At 37.5% G+C, this 14,404-nt stretch overlaps 1 protein-coding gene across 3 annotated transcripts in view; it reads right to left on the bottom strand.

The window, feature by feature from the left end:
- Positions 1-14,404, bottom strand: part of LOC135125162 (uncharacterized) — a 486,443-nt gene that overhangs the window by 370,510 nt on the left and 101,529 nt on the right. For 2 of the 3 annotated variants that reach the window (XM_064050540.1, XM_064050557.1), the window contains exon 1: positions 12,183-12,292. The exons of the other annotated variant lie outside the window; for it this stretch is intronic. The gene's annotated coding sequence lies outside the window, so the exon portion shown is untranslated. Of the gene's footprint in view, positions 1-12,182; positions 12,293-14,404 lie in introns of those variants that run through there. 3 annotated transcript variants of the gene reach the window in all.

Genomic DNA, 14,404 nt, shown 5'->3' with positions numbered 1-14,404 from the left:
TTAGTAAACAAATTACCGGCGATTTCGTGGCCTCGACACAACCGTCACGATTGCTCTTCGACGGATAAATTTGATTTATTGTTTCAACGTTTTTCCCGCGACCACAAAATTATTTCCAGGAAATTGTCACTTTAGTCGGGGAAGATGATGGATAGTGTCTTAAATCCCAGTAAACATTCACATGGAAGTTTTAGCGACATATTTTTCTCGGGTTTGAATAATAGATATGTATGTCGGTACTTTGGCGCTGTGGCGTTTAGCTACGAAATTTCGCCAATAAACTTTTTCTAGGTGAGCTTTCAGTCTAACCTGGTGGACTTATCCGCGCATTATAAATTTCGCTCCCTCCAGAAATTCGAGCACCTCTCCCCCAGCCATCGTTTGCGCATTAAAGAACTGCTGACGCTCGCAAAACCGAAAGAAAAACGCCGATTGGAAAATATAATAACACATCCGCGTGGAAATTACTCTCAAGTGAACCGTAATAAGTAAAGGTTGTTGGATCACAGTAATTCCATTACGATTTTTCCCGAAGGAGAAGCAGTAACGGCTTCTTTCGAGGGAGCGCTAATTGGTAATCGGAAGAGTCTACAATTATATCTGTGTAGACACTGCCGGAGTAAATATTTCATTTTCCGGATTATAGAACCAATCGGCGCAACACCGGAATTTAATTAGCGGTCCGCTACTGCAAAAATCGCACGGGAAGACCATGGGATAAACCGCTCCGTCGACGCTAATCTCTTTCCTTATTTGTTCCGATTTTCGTCCAATCTCTACGAAATTAATTTACATTATTCTACTTTAAACATCGTTTCGGCCGTTCCCGCCGCTAGTTCGCCCGAAATGGCAGTCAGACCCTCATTATAACTGATTTCGCCGCTCCCGCATTTTCTTTGCACATTTTTATTGCGGGATAATTGCACTTGTTGCACCGTGACCTTGGCCGGGATGTGGAGCTGCGACCCAATTAGGACACGAAAAGCTCAACAGTTCAGCGGAACGAACCCGGAAACGCATTTTTTGTAACGTAGACAATCAAGGCGGATTCATAAACCACAACTACAACACTACTGCAAAATATTGCAGACTTATGAAACACCCAATTATTATTTTTGAAGCAATCAAACAAAATTATATCACGCTATTTCGGTGAGCATTTTTGCTGAATGTGTTATTCTGTATTGTGTTAAATCTTCCTCCCAATCAATTTATTATCACTGACACATAATCAATACCTACCCCAGAACGTTTAATAAACAGTATAGACGCCACGGACGAATCTGTTTATTAACTAAAATATAAATCATCTTTTACAAAAAAACGATTTTAACTTGTAAACTATCCCGTATTTACGGTCTTAAAATATCCATTTCTCATATCGTATTGCCACCGTTGCCAACTGAAAGAAGTATGTAATGAAATATCGAAGAACGATGTTATGAACTGCAGCGAACAACTCCGACCTGACATGAATGCAAATCGTTACAAATTGCATGAGATATACGTAAAATGTACTGCAATAAAGTGATGTAAATTCACTGCAACGGCGAAACAAAAACTTGAACTCTTCATCACGACGACCCGATATGCATTTTAATGATAATTTAATTTCATTTTTTCGTTTAATTAACATTGTTCAACAAGATGGTGTGCCCCGGATCGTTTTTGTCTGCATTCCGGGATAAAACCGGAGCGAAATTCCAACTTTGCCGTCTTTTATTTTATTTATGGCCCCGAGCTAAACACACAGCTAATTGATATAATAAAATCGACCGGTTTTATTGTTAAATGAACTGTGTATCGCTTTGTCTCTCACGGAACACTGAGTGAATGTAATGAGATAACAAATCCGAAAATAAAACACAGAAAATTTATAATAAAAGTTCAACACTTAGTTATTGTTTTTGCGGATCTAATTACGCTGCAGTCTAGTGTTAATATCTTCGTCCAATATTAATCTGAAAAGCACTCGTCTCCGTCGTAACTGTAATAAAAGTTCGAGTCGAGAACTTTTACAAAGCATGTTGGTGGAATACTTAATAAAATTTGTTGCAAGATCAAAGCAAAAATTTGAGCTGTTTACACGGCATTATTTATTTTGGCTATGTCTCCTCAGCTTGCTTTAATTTTGTCAAGCACTTTGTTCCGTAAATGCTTTTTCCGAAATTGGCATTTATTATGCGATTGTGAGAACGGGATCAGCGTGCAACAGGTCAGTAAAGTATAAATATGACGCGTATCCTAAGGTCAAACCGCACCGAGCCTGTGTGGAGTTTATCACCGACTTGAAAAAAAATTTATGTGCACCTCGTCAAGAAAGCACATTTATTAAACAGTGTTTACGTTACTCGTGCACAATGCAAAACAAGAAAACAATTTAATGGCAACTAAATTTGCGGCAATTAAGCCAAAACGACTAAATCACGTTTACACACGTCCGTGGAATTCAGCCGTTACAGACGTACAAAAGGCAACATTTATTTAAATTCGGGATCGCATTAGACCGCTAATTGATTTCTAACAGTGGTTATTAAAGCCCGACGGTTATTTACGCGCCGCCACTAATTAAGTTCCTAAAATAAAATTTTATGAGTCGAACTTTATCTCTCGCTTAATTTATTTCTTTAACCTATCACGTAAAACATAAATAAAACCTTTTATTCCCCGTAAAAACAAAGAAATTATGGAAAAATTTGGACTACCACGAAGTTGATTACAAGTGTGTAATTTTCGCGTTTTCGTCATACCCCGGTCGTTGTTTTCGCCACCTCCGTGCTTCCCCCCAATAATTGCCCTCATAAGAAAAGCAAATACTCAATCCGTCGCTGAACTCGTTGATTTCACGCGACATTTTCTGAATAAATCTTTAAAAAGGCGCGCCTGGAAAGGTGAAAATCCTTCGGTGTGGCATTTATCGAATTATTGACGGCTTGCAAGCACATACATTTTGAATTTTATCCAGTCGGGGTCAAGGATCCGTCCGCATTAATAATCCCGTAAGATCGCACCGAGCATCGAACCGAATTGCCGCGAGTAATGTTTAAAGGTAAATAGCAACTCGTCTTAATTAAGCGATTAATATTTGATCTAGACCGCGCAGCCCTTTTCGCCCTTAGAACTTGATTAGGGTGGATTTCTGTTGGTGAAATACAACTCCCCTTCATTAACATATCTTATTCTTCAGCCGGAACGAGTCGACGGCGTACGTGCGATTAATTACGCGAGGCAAACAATAACAGCCACTTATTTAGATGTCTGCACGGTTTAATTTATGTCCGGGAGTCTATGCTATTCAAGGCAGAGCTGGCGTCTCCGCGTTCTGCCAAAAGAAGGACGGGATGGAATTTCGGTCAGGGAGACGGATTTATCATGTTTCGCTGAGATTCCTGACAACGGATTCGCTCTAAAACGTACAGCGTCAAATTGAATTTAAAAAATTAGCCGGATTTTGCGAAGGAATTTCAAGTTTTTGAAATCACGGGAATGTGGAACGAGGAAGGGGAACTTTGATGATGAATAGTGCATTCATACTTTGGGAATTGTTTGATCGTTCACCCGATTTTCGCGCACTCCGCGCCAGACCAAAACAAGTTAACAGAGGACAAGAATGAGACAGACAGAATCCCTAATCATGGACAAATTATTTGAAATAAAATACTCGTCAGATCAAGTCTGAACTCGCTGCTTCAGCTCCTGGAGAGGCGGCGACGTTGAAGCTTGGTACAGAAAAAGGGCTGAGTAGTTACGAATTGGTACCGAGCGGTGATACCTGAACTGATACTTTTGACTTTGTTCAAGAAAACTCTCTCTCTTATAAGCTCTTGTCTTCTCCAGGCTCGAAGACTGAATGCCTGTTTCCAGTGTCGCGTCGCAGTATATTAGGTATATAATACAAGTAAATAATTGATTATTATAAACGAATTCCTGGAATTTATCCAGCATCTCGCATATACCACATTATTTTATTATTATTATCATTATAAGGGTTAACATTAAAGAACTAAAATTCGCAAAATTAAATTTCATGATTTTTCGGAACTGTATTCATTCAACTGTGAGAAAAGTTCTTTTTACATAACCTTAGACCAATTTTTTATCGAACTTGAAAAACGTTGGGATCTTCTACTGTATTTTTTAGGGAAGTTGAACGAATCTCGGGGTTTCCTAGCGTATTTTTCATCGAAGCTGAACGAATCTTGGGGTCCCCTATTATCTTTTTTTAGTAAAGCATTTCGAGGCCACTGGTGTTATTTATTCTAAGAGACGAAAGAATCTCTAGGTCCCCTGTGTTTTTTTTAAGAAAAGCAGAAAGAACCTGGGGTTTCTAGAATTATTTTTTTAAAGCTGAAAGAATCTCGGAGTCCCCTATTGTCTTTTTAGCGAAACTAAAAGAATCTCGGGGTCCCGAGTATATTTTTTAAGGCAAAAACATTTAGGGTCCCGTAATGTCCATTTTCTTAGAAAAGCTGAAAGACTCTCGGGGTTCCCCCGCGTCTTTTTGAAAAAAAGAAACTGAAAGAATTTCAGTGTTTCGTATTATCGTTTTTTTGGAATCTCGGAATCTCTAAGTATCTTTTTTTAAGGCGAAAGAGGAATCCGGTGTCTTTTAAAAAGCTGAAACAATTTCGGGGTTTCCTAGTGTCTTTTTGAAAAAAACAATATACTTAACTGAAAGAATTTCGATGTTTTCTATTATCGTTCTTTTAGCGAAGCTCAAAGAATCTCGGGGTCCCTAAGTGTCTATTTTTTTAGGGCCGAAGGGTCCCAGGATCCCCTATTGTCTTTTATTTAGCGAAGCTGAAAGAACCTCGGGGTCTATAGGTGTATTTTTTTAGAAAAGCTGAAAAAATTCCGGGGTTCCTACTTTTATTTTTTTTTAAGGCGAAAGAATCTCGAGGGACCCTAGTGTATTTTTAAAAAGCTACAAGAATTTCGGCGTCTCCTAGCGTCTTTTTGAAAAATAAAACTGAAAGAATTTTGGTGTCCCCTATTACCATTTTTTGGCGAAGCTGAAAGAATCTCGCAGTCCCTAAGTGTCTTTTTTTTTAGAAAAACTGAACGAATCTTGTGGTCTCCTACTGCCATATTTTTATAGCGAAGCTAAAAGAATCTCGCGGTTTTTTTTATCGACAAGCTGAAACATCTCGTGGTCTCCTAGTGTATTTTAAAAAAGCTGAAAGATTGCCGCGGTCCCCTAATGCTATTTTTGTTAAATGCCAAAGAATTTCGGGGTTCCCTATCGTACTAAAAGATTTTCGAAGTTCCTAAGGTTTTCTTTTTAGAAAAGCTGAAAGAATCTCGGGGTCCCCTAGAGTCCTTAAAAAAAACTGAAAGAATCTCGGGAAACTTAATGTCTTTTTTTTAAGCTGCAACAATTTCGGGGTCCCTACGTCTTTTTAAAAAAGAAAACTGAAAGAATTTTCATGTCCCCTATTATCGTTTTATAGCGAAGCTAAAAAAATCTAGGGGTCCCTAAGTGTGTTTTTTAGAAAAACTGAAAAAATCTCGGGGTCCCACATTGCCTTTTTATATCGAAGCTAAAAGATTCTCCAGGTTCTTAACTGTCTTTTTTTGAAAAGCTGAAAGAATCGCAGGCCCCCCTAGTGTTTTTTAAAAAAGCTAAAAGATTGTCGATGTCCTCTAGTACTATTTTTTAAAGGTCCAAAAATCTCGAGGTCCCCTAGTGTCCTTTAAAAAGACTGCAAAAATTTCGTGCTCTGTACGTCTTTTTAAAAAAGAAAACTGAAAGAGTTTTCGTGTCCCCTGTTATCGTTTTTTAGCGAAGCCGAAAGAATATCGGGGTCCCTAAGTGTCTTTTTTTTTAGAAAAACTGAAAGAATGGGGGGTCTCCCAGTGCCTTTTTATAACGAAGCTAAAAGAATCTCGAGGTGGCTAAGTGGTTTTTTTTTAGAAAAACAAAGAATCTGGGGTCCCCAGCATCTTTTCTAAACAAGCTGAAAGAATCTCGGAGTCCCCTATTGTCTTTTTAGCGAAACTGAAAAAATCTCGTGGTCCCTAGTACAATTTTTTTAAGGTAAAAAGTTTTAGAGTCTATTTTCTTAAAAAATCTGAAAGAATCTCGGGATTTCCTAGCGTCTTTATAAAAAAATTGCAAGAATTTCTTTGTTTCCGATTATCGTTTTTTTTTGCGAAGCTGAAAGAATATCGGGGTCTCTAACTACCTTTTTTTAGAAAATAAAGAATCTCGGGGTCTCTCATTGCCTTTTTATACCGAAGCTAAAAGAAGCTCGAGGTTCCTAAATGTCTTTTTTTGAAAATCTGAAAGAATCGCAGTCTCCCCTAGTGTCTTTTAAAAAAGCCAAAAGATTCTCGTCCTCTAGTGCTATTTTTTAAAGGTCCAAAAATCTCGAGGTCCGCTAGTGTCCTTTAAAAAAACCGCAAAAATTTCGTGCTCTCTACGTCTTTTTAAAAAAGAAAACTGAAAGAGTTTTCGTGTCCCCTATTATCGTTTTTAGCGAAGCCGAAAGAATATCGAGGTCCCTAAGTGTCTATTTTTTTAGAAAAGCAGAAAGAATCTGGAGTCCCCAGCATCTTTTCTAAACAAGCTGAAAGAATCTCGGAGTCCCCTATTGTCTTTTTAGCGAAACTGAAAGAATCTCGTGGTCCGTAGTACAATTTTTTTAAAAAAAGTAAAAAGTTTTAGGGTTTATTTTCTTGGAAAACCTGAAAGAATCTCGGGATTTCCTAGCGTCTAAAAAAAAATGCAATAATTTCGGTGTTTTCGATTATCGTTTTTTTCTGCGAAGCTGAAAGAATCTCGGGGTCTCTAAGTGTCTTTTTTTAGAAAACAAAGAATTTCGGGGTCTCCAATAGCCTTTTTATAGCGAAGCTAAAAGAAGCTCTAGGTTCCTAAATGTCTTTTTTTGAAAAGCTGAAAGAATCTCGAGGTCTCCTAGTGTCTTTTAAAAAAGCTGAAAGAATCTCGAAGTTCCTTAATGTTATTTTTTTTTAAGACCAAAAAGTGTCGGGGTCCCCTGTTGCCATCTTATAGCGAAACTAAAAGGGTCTGCAGTTCCTAACTGTCTTTTTTTTAGAAAAATTGAAAGAATCGTGGGGTCCCCTAGTGTCTTTAAAAAAAGCATAAAGGTTCTCGGGGCTCCCCATTTCAATTTTTTTAAAGCCAAAGGGTCTCAGGGTGCCCTTTTGTCTTTTAAAAAAGGTGCAACAATTTCTTGCCCCCTACGTCCTTTTGAAAAAGAAAACTGAAAGAATTTTCGTGTCCCCTATTATTGTTTTATAGCGAAGCTGAAAAAATCTTGGGGTTCCTAAGTTATTTTTTTTAGAAATGCTGAAAGAATCTCCGGGTTCCCTAGTGTCTTTTAAAAAACTGAAAAAATTTCGGAGACCTGTAGTGCTATATTTTTAAAGGCCCAAGCATCTCGAGGTCACGTAGTGTCTTTTAAAAAAGCTTCAAAAATTTCGTGGTCTCTACGTGTTTTTGAAAAAGAAAACCGAAAGGATCGCGCGGTCTCCAGTTGCCATTTTATAGCGAAGCTAAAAGAATATCTAGGTTCCTGTGTGTCTTTTCTAAAGAATCTCGGAGTTCCTAGTTTTATTTTTTTTTTAGGTAAAGGAATCTATGGGTCCTCTAGTGTCTTTTTAGAAAAACTGAAAGAATTTCAGGGTTTCCTATTGCCTTATTATAGCGAAGCTAAAAGAATCTCGCGATTCTTAAGTGTAGTTTTTTAGAAAAACTGAAAGAATCTTGGAGCGCCTAGTTTTTTTTTAAGGTGATAGAATCTATTGTTCCCCTAGTGTACTTTTTAAAAGAGCTGAAAAAATCTTAGGGTCCCCAAATGTCATTTTTTTAGAATAGCTGAAAGAATCTCAGGGTCCCTAGTTTTATTTTGACTTTAACGGTGAAAGAATCTCGTGGTCCCCTATTGTCTTTTTTTTTAGCGAAACTGAAAGAATGTCGGGGTTTCTAAGTGTCTTTTTTAAAGAATCTCTTAGTCCCTAGGTTTTTTTTAAGGTGAATGAATTTATGGGTCCCCGAGTGTCTTTAAAAAAAGCTAAAAAAATATCGGGGTTTCCTATCGCCTTTTTGTAGCGACGCTAAAAGTATCTCGGTGCTCCTAAGTGTTTTCTTTTTTTTTTAGAAAAGCTGAAAGTATCTCGGAGCCCTAGTTTTTTTAAGATGAAAGAATATATGGGTCCCCTAATGTCTTGTTTAAAAAAGATGCAAGAATCTTGGGTTCCCCTAGTATCATTTTCTTGGAATAGCTAAAAAGATCTTGAGACCCCTAGTTTTATTTTCTCTTTTAACGGTGAAGGAGTCTCGGGGTCGTTTTTTTTTAGAAAAGCTGAAGGAATCTCGGGGTCCCTAGTACTATTTTCTGTAAAGTCTCGGGGGTCCCCTATTGTTTTTTTTTTTTTTTTTTTTTTTAGAAAAGCTGAAAGAGTCTCGGGTTCGTCTAATGCCTTTTTTAACAAAGTTGAAAAAACTTGGAGTGCCCTACTGGCTTTTTTCAGAAAAGCTGATCAAATCTCCGAGCCCTTAGGGTTATTTTCTATACATGGGTAAATTGTTTAAATGGGCTTTGAGTTTGTGAATTTGTTCCTCTACAGGAAGCTGAAGACGTCATTGGAAAAACATTAAGTCATCTCTAAGCTGATTAGCTTCTAATCTGCAAAGATCAAGCTTAATTTTAGAAAGTATTTTAACTGAGAGGATCCATTCGGCGAATGAAGACTTTCAGGTTTTCTCGACGATTCATGACGTCTATAGTATGAACAAAGTTTCCGTCTGTTTGTCTGTTGTCTGTCTGCCGATTTTTATTAGACAGATATTTCTGAAACTACCGCATCGATTGTCCTCAAATTTTATATGTATGTTAGTTAAAAAAAAAACATGAACCAAATCTTCTAATCATCCCAGCAACAATTTGATCACGTCAGCTCAAAATAAAATACTAAACACTAAATATCATTGAACTTACATGGTCATGTGCGTGTGATTTATGAATCCACCTTGAGTTTTTGTCCAAATTTTCCCACAAAAAATCCAAATCTTATTATTTATTATTTTAATAGAGAGAAAAAAAATTACCGGATTTTTATTAAACAAAAACGATTATTGCCAAATTTTATATGTATATTAGGAATATTATGCAAATGGTAAAACGCTAACCAAAATTTGCCTGATCATCCTCGCACAATGCATAGTAGAGTGAATTTTATTTAAATTTATTTTTTAGGGTAACCTTAATAGAGTACTGGAGGCAATTCACCTTGAGATGTCATGAGAGCTCTACACTAAGTAACTTTTGACTGAGGCTGCGTAATTTGCCCGAAGGCAACAGTAATTTTAGTAATCGTCCCACCATAACAGACAAATAATAAGTGCGTTCCTACTTTTGCAGCACTTGTGTGACCGTTCACCCGATTCCCGCGCACTCCGCGCCAGACCAAAACAAACAAGTTAACCAGTGTGTGACGCGTAAGCCACTTCAAATGAGGGAATCGCAGTTATCCCGTGTTAAAAATGCGAAATATGCGCAGGCTCCAATTAAATACGAGTCCGAAACTAGGCCTAAAGCGCTTGGTATTCCCTCGTCTCCCCTCGGCCATGAATCAAAGTTTCAGCGCAGATCGGACATATTTCAGGCAGGTAGCAGCTGGACCGGCTGCGACTCAACTGTTTTCGCAAACACGTGCTGCAGATTGCCTTGTTCGGTAAAGATATATATAAGGCAACGTGGAGACATCCTTAAAGCTCACGGCATATGTCTAATGCGAGCTACAGGACACGTAGGGCATATTACAGGAAAAATGGAACCTTGGCTACGCGAACAACCGGAATAAGTTATGATCGAGAGAGGAAAAAGTATCTTGTAAAACAAAAGCCATTTATTCGAAGGACGCAAAAAGCTCTTCGGCATGACGCACGTCATACTTTTTCTACTTATTTAATTAAACCGGGATAATTAAATCACAATTTCAAATGGAGTTTTTTCCGCGTAATGTATGTGCTTCATTTGAAAGTTAATTCGAGATACAAGACGCGGGATTGAGAAATCGCGGGCCTTGAGCGGCACGAGATTAGGGTTTGGGAATGAGGTTCAATTTATGTTGAATCAGGGAATTCAACTATATTCATGAGCTTCCGAACGATTTGTATACATTTTCGGGTTCTTTATCTGATCCGGATCTATGAAGGCGTCGTGACCACCAGATAGTAAAATCTCATTACTTCTGCATAAAGTTAGGAAGGTCCCTTCGAAACGAGAACGGATGATATTTCAGATTATTCCGAAAGAGCTCACGCTTTTGCTGCGTGTCCCGGGAATACATCCGGACTGTTTTATTATTGTGTTTTTATTGGGAAATCTGTCTGTCTGAACAATGCCATCTCAAGATACACGACTTCAAATCGTTTGCTTAACGAAATAATAAAACGGCGACGGGTCAAAGGTGATAAGTCGCTGAACAACACGAATACAATTGGTAATAGTCCTGGATTTTTAGTTTCAGTGGAGACAATAGAAAACGGAACAAAAGGTCTTGTTCGACTCCACCATAACACGACTATTACAGATTTCTGCGAACATTACTCCGTCTAAAGATATGTTAAACTATGCATGAAATACATCTGAATTCAGTTGAAAATTTGGAAAACACGAACTTGGAATTTTGAAAAAATCCAGCTTCTATAAATTGACCCACAAAAAATATTCACCTCTATTTAAAGCTTATAAACAACAAAGTTGGGGAAATTATTTCATAATTTTTTCTTCCGATTAAAGTTTTCTGCGCTCTGTTCACTCTCCTGGAGTTAAATTTTTTTTTCGTAAAAATAGCTTAGCTGAATTGAACTTTTTTCACAAAGAGTTGTTTTAACAATCAAAGCGGTGATGTTTAGTTTCGTTATAATTATAATTTTTAAAATAAAAGTTTTTTCAGGTTTTTCATAATGAGATTTTCACATTAGAAGCTAAGCATTTTTAGCGGAAAAAAAATGAGACTTGTACGTTTCTCTAAAAATTTTCAAGGTCACGAAAGCTCACCTATTTTGTCCAAAGTGCAAAGTATGGAGACGCAGCCAAAAAGTAATTGCCCTTTGCTTTTCTGCTTTTTAATTATTTAGACTTTTTATTTCAATTCAATAAATCTGTCATTGGTATTATTATGAAATGTTCCTTTTTTATTCGTCAAAGTTCCGTATTTTTGCCCCTCTCTAATTTTTGCGGCGCATTGGAGCACTTTTGTTTGAACTGAGCCCCGATTCAGCCGACAAAGTGACTGCGTTATTTAGCTCATCCCGACCAAACATCGCCAATTAATACCCAACTAGTGATTTAATTGAGTCCATTTTATGAGGCGCTTCAATAAAGTGATCAATATCCCCATGTATGCACAGGATTGAATTTAGTGTTTGCCGACCTAAGTAAAGACGGGGAAAGTGTTTAATTAGCGTTGATACGGCTGCAAAAATCCGCCACCTGACTGCAAACAACGCTGTGCTTTTCCCGACTCGAGCAAAACTCGCAACTTCTTGCCCCGATTTTCCCCGTTCGCAACTTTACACATTCATCTTATTAAAATTAATCTCAGTTGCGTTCCGTTAATGATATGCAGATCTCTTGCCCAGAAATGATTTATAATCGGGCTGAAAGTTGCAGGAGGGCGGACAAGTTGGACCCACATGCGAGGTCATAGTGCGAGCTTTCACCTAAAACGAACTACAGTTTTTGTTATATACCGGGCGTCCTAGACTTATTGGCCACATGTGGGTTTCATCGGAGTATTGATCAACACTTAATCATAACCTTTCAAACGAAAAAATTCTCAATCGGGAAAAGTTCGCCGCTCAACAAAACTTCGAACAAACTTCGCGTAAAGAAGTAATACAAGCACGACGCAATAAAAACAACTTTTTATATATAGTGAGGTGAAAAAATGATCGTTGGAGTTATTCCGACAATCATAAAAGTGTTCGCGATTTTATTCACAAACAATTTTTCCAATCGAAATTTAAATACGACTTGGGGTCCACCTTGCCCGCGCTCCCCTACGTCTTTTCCGTCCGGCGCTCAGCCTTACCGCATAATCTCCGATAAGCTGCAATTACTGAAAACATTTACATTTTAATGCATTATTCAAATGCAGCTTTGACTGAAAAGCCCGAAAAACGCGCTCCTGAAAAATCGCTCGCTTACCTTCGCTCGTTTTAATCAAAGAATCCGGACTTTTCCGGGCGTTTCACAGTTAAAATAAAGTCACGCCAAACCGGACCCGAACCACTGCACGAGACTCCGGACGTGTCGCGGCACGCGCGAATTGCGAACTGTGGATTTTCAGCGTGAGCGCTGAAAAGTCCGGGGCCGAGCGCGCCCGGAAATGCCCGATCGGGTATTCTGATTGGAAACGCATGAATATGTAACGCAATTATCCTTCCTGTAACGAGACTACTTCGTTTTCTGTGTTTGTACCCCTGGTGGGCTTCCCCGGAACCTCCCGCACATTTGATGTAAATTTTTCGGTAAATGATCGATGTCATCTCGCTCGAGGCTTTTTCGCCTACGTCGCGACGTTCGGTGAATGGTAATTATGGGGGAGGGGTAAATTCATTACGGGTTTCTTTTTGTTTAAATACGACACTTTTTCGGGAATTTATGATCATTGGCAAACGGAGGTAGTGATATTGAAGGCTGAAATATGCACTACGGGGGGTAATCGTCCGTGAAACTGGCGCTGAAAATAAAATGAAATTAAAGCTGAAACTGAAACTGGAAACGCATCAGCATTAAACTGTAAACAAACTAAAATTAAAACCATAAATGACAAAACTAGGACTAAGTTGGGCGAAGGTAAACTTAAATTAACTTAAAATTTTAACTGAAACTAAAATAAACTGAAAGCGAAACCGGGGGGAATTTAATGTTCGCAGTGGAATCAAGTCAAAAGTTAAGTTAATTCCGGAACTAAAACTAGTAGTGAAAGCAAATTCGTTATTGAGAATAAAATTAATTTCTGAACCCGGAGTTAACTTTTGCTAACATTCAAATAATCTACGTTGGGTTTGATAAGACAGACACGATTTCGAACAGATTTGAGCGACTTTGACTTTTGGAGAAAATGGTGGAGGTGCCGGGACAAAGAAACAATCTAAAAATAGCGATAAGCATAGGTTTGAACCAAGATAAACAACTTTTTTTAGAATAAATTGAGCTACTTGGTTTCATTAGGTAAAAAGGTGTGTTCTCCCTCATTCAAGAAGATATGAGAATTTTTTTTAGAGAATAAAGCTCTATCCAAAACAATTGTACAGGGTTTTAATTTTGTCTTCTTGTAATTTAGTTTATTTAAAAAATTAAGCAGAGTGTCCTAATTCTGTCAACTCTGAACTAACAAAAACATAGAAATCTGAATAAAAATAAATCATCTCTTTTAGAGAAACTTGGATTTTGTGGCATACCGTCTGTTTTTTGGGGAGACATGGAAAAATAAGCACAGATTCGTAATCCGCTACAAGTTTCATATAACAGAGATCCCTTTGTTTAAACCGACTTTAAATATTTCGAGTATCTAGTTACAAATGGTGGAGGCGCCGGGATAATAAATTATTTCCTGGATTGTCTGTTTCAAAAATTTTAATCAAACGTTTTAAGATAAATTCTTCATTTATTTCTAAAAATGTGTGTGTTGCAGACGTCACACCATTTTCCGAAATTTTATTTTTTGGATAAAACACGTTTTGCGTCGTTATTTAAGAAAACGTGACGCACGTATGTAAATATATTCTGGAAATTTTAAGAAAATTTTCATTTAGAAACGCTTTAAGCAACTTTGATGTTTTGATTAAAATGGTGGAGGCGCCAGGATAATAACTAATTTTAGCGTCCTTTATTTGAAGAATTTCTAAGACACTCCTACATGAAATAAGATACTTTAAAGGAATTTATGGAGTTAGAAGAAACTACGCAACTTTTTTATAATAATTTGATATCCTATCAGTTTCCAGTATCAGTTTACTAAATAAAGTTTAGCTATAGTACTTTTTTTGTTAAAATCATATCCAAAAAGCTTTTATAAATGATTCTAAGGGCGAAGTTGGCCGTGGATTTCAAAAATCCCGCTTCGTTTGTAACCTGTCATTTAAAGACGTCGTTTTTATCGTTTTAACGTTTTTCAAGTGTGAATTACAGTAATTCTCGTTGATTCAAGCTCAAAACAACAAAACAGTAATTTAAAACTTTTGGTGGTAGCGTATAAAAATTTTGTTTTTGTGCTAGGAAGCGAAAACTGTGAAAACAACAGTGCCAACAAAAGAAATTTCGTGGAAGACCTTCAGTATATGAGAAAGTTGTTATTGATTTGAGACGACTTGAGCAGAATCCGCAAAAATCTTTGACAAAATTTTCCCAACAGTCAGGAGGAC

The sequence above is a fragment of the Zophobas morio genome, unplaced genomic scaffold (assembly GCF_036711695.1).
Source record: "Zophobas morio isolate AGI-343-1 ecotype UQ-CSIRO unplaced genomic scaffold, CSIRO_AGI_Zmor_V1 ptg000002l, whole genome shotgun sequence".
NCBI classification, from domain to species: Eukaryota; Metazoa; Arthropoda; class Insecta; order Coleoptera; family Tenebrionidae; genus Zophobas; species Zophobas morio.
This window is presented reverse-complemented; position numbering and strand designations above follow the sequence as displayed.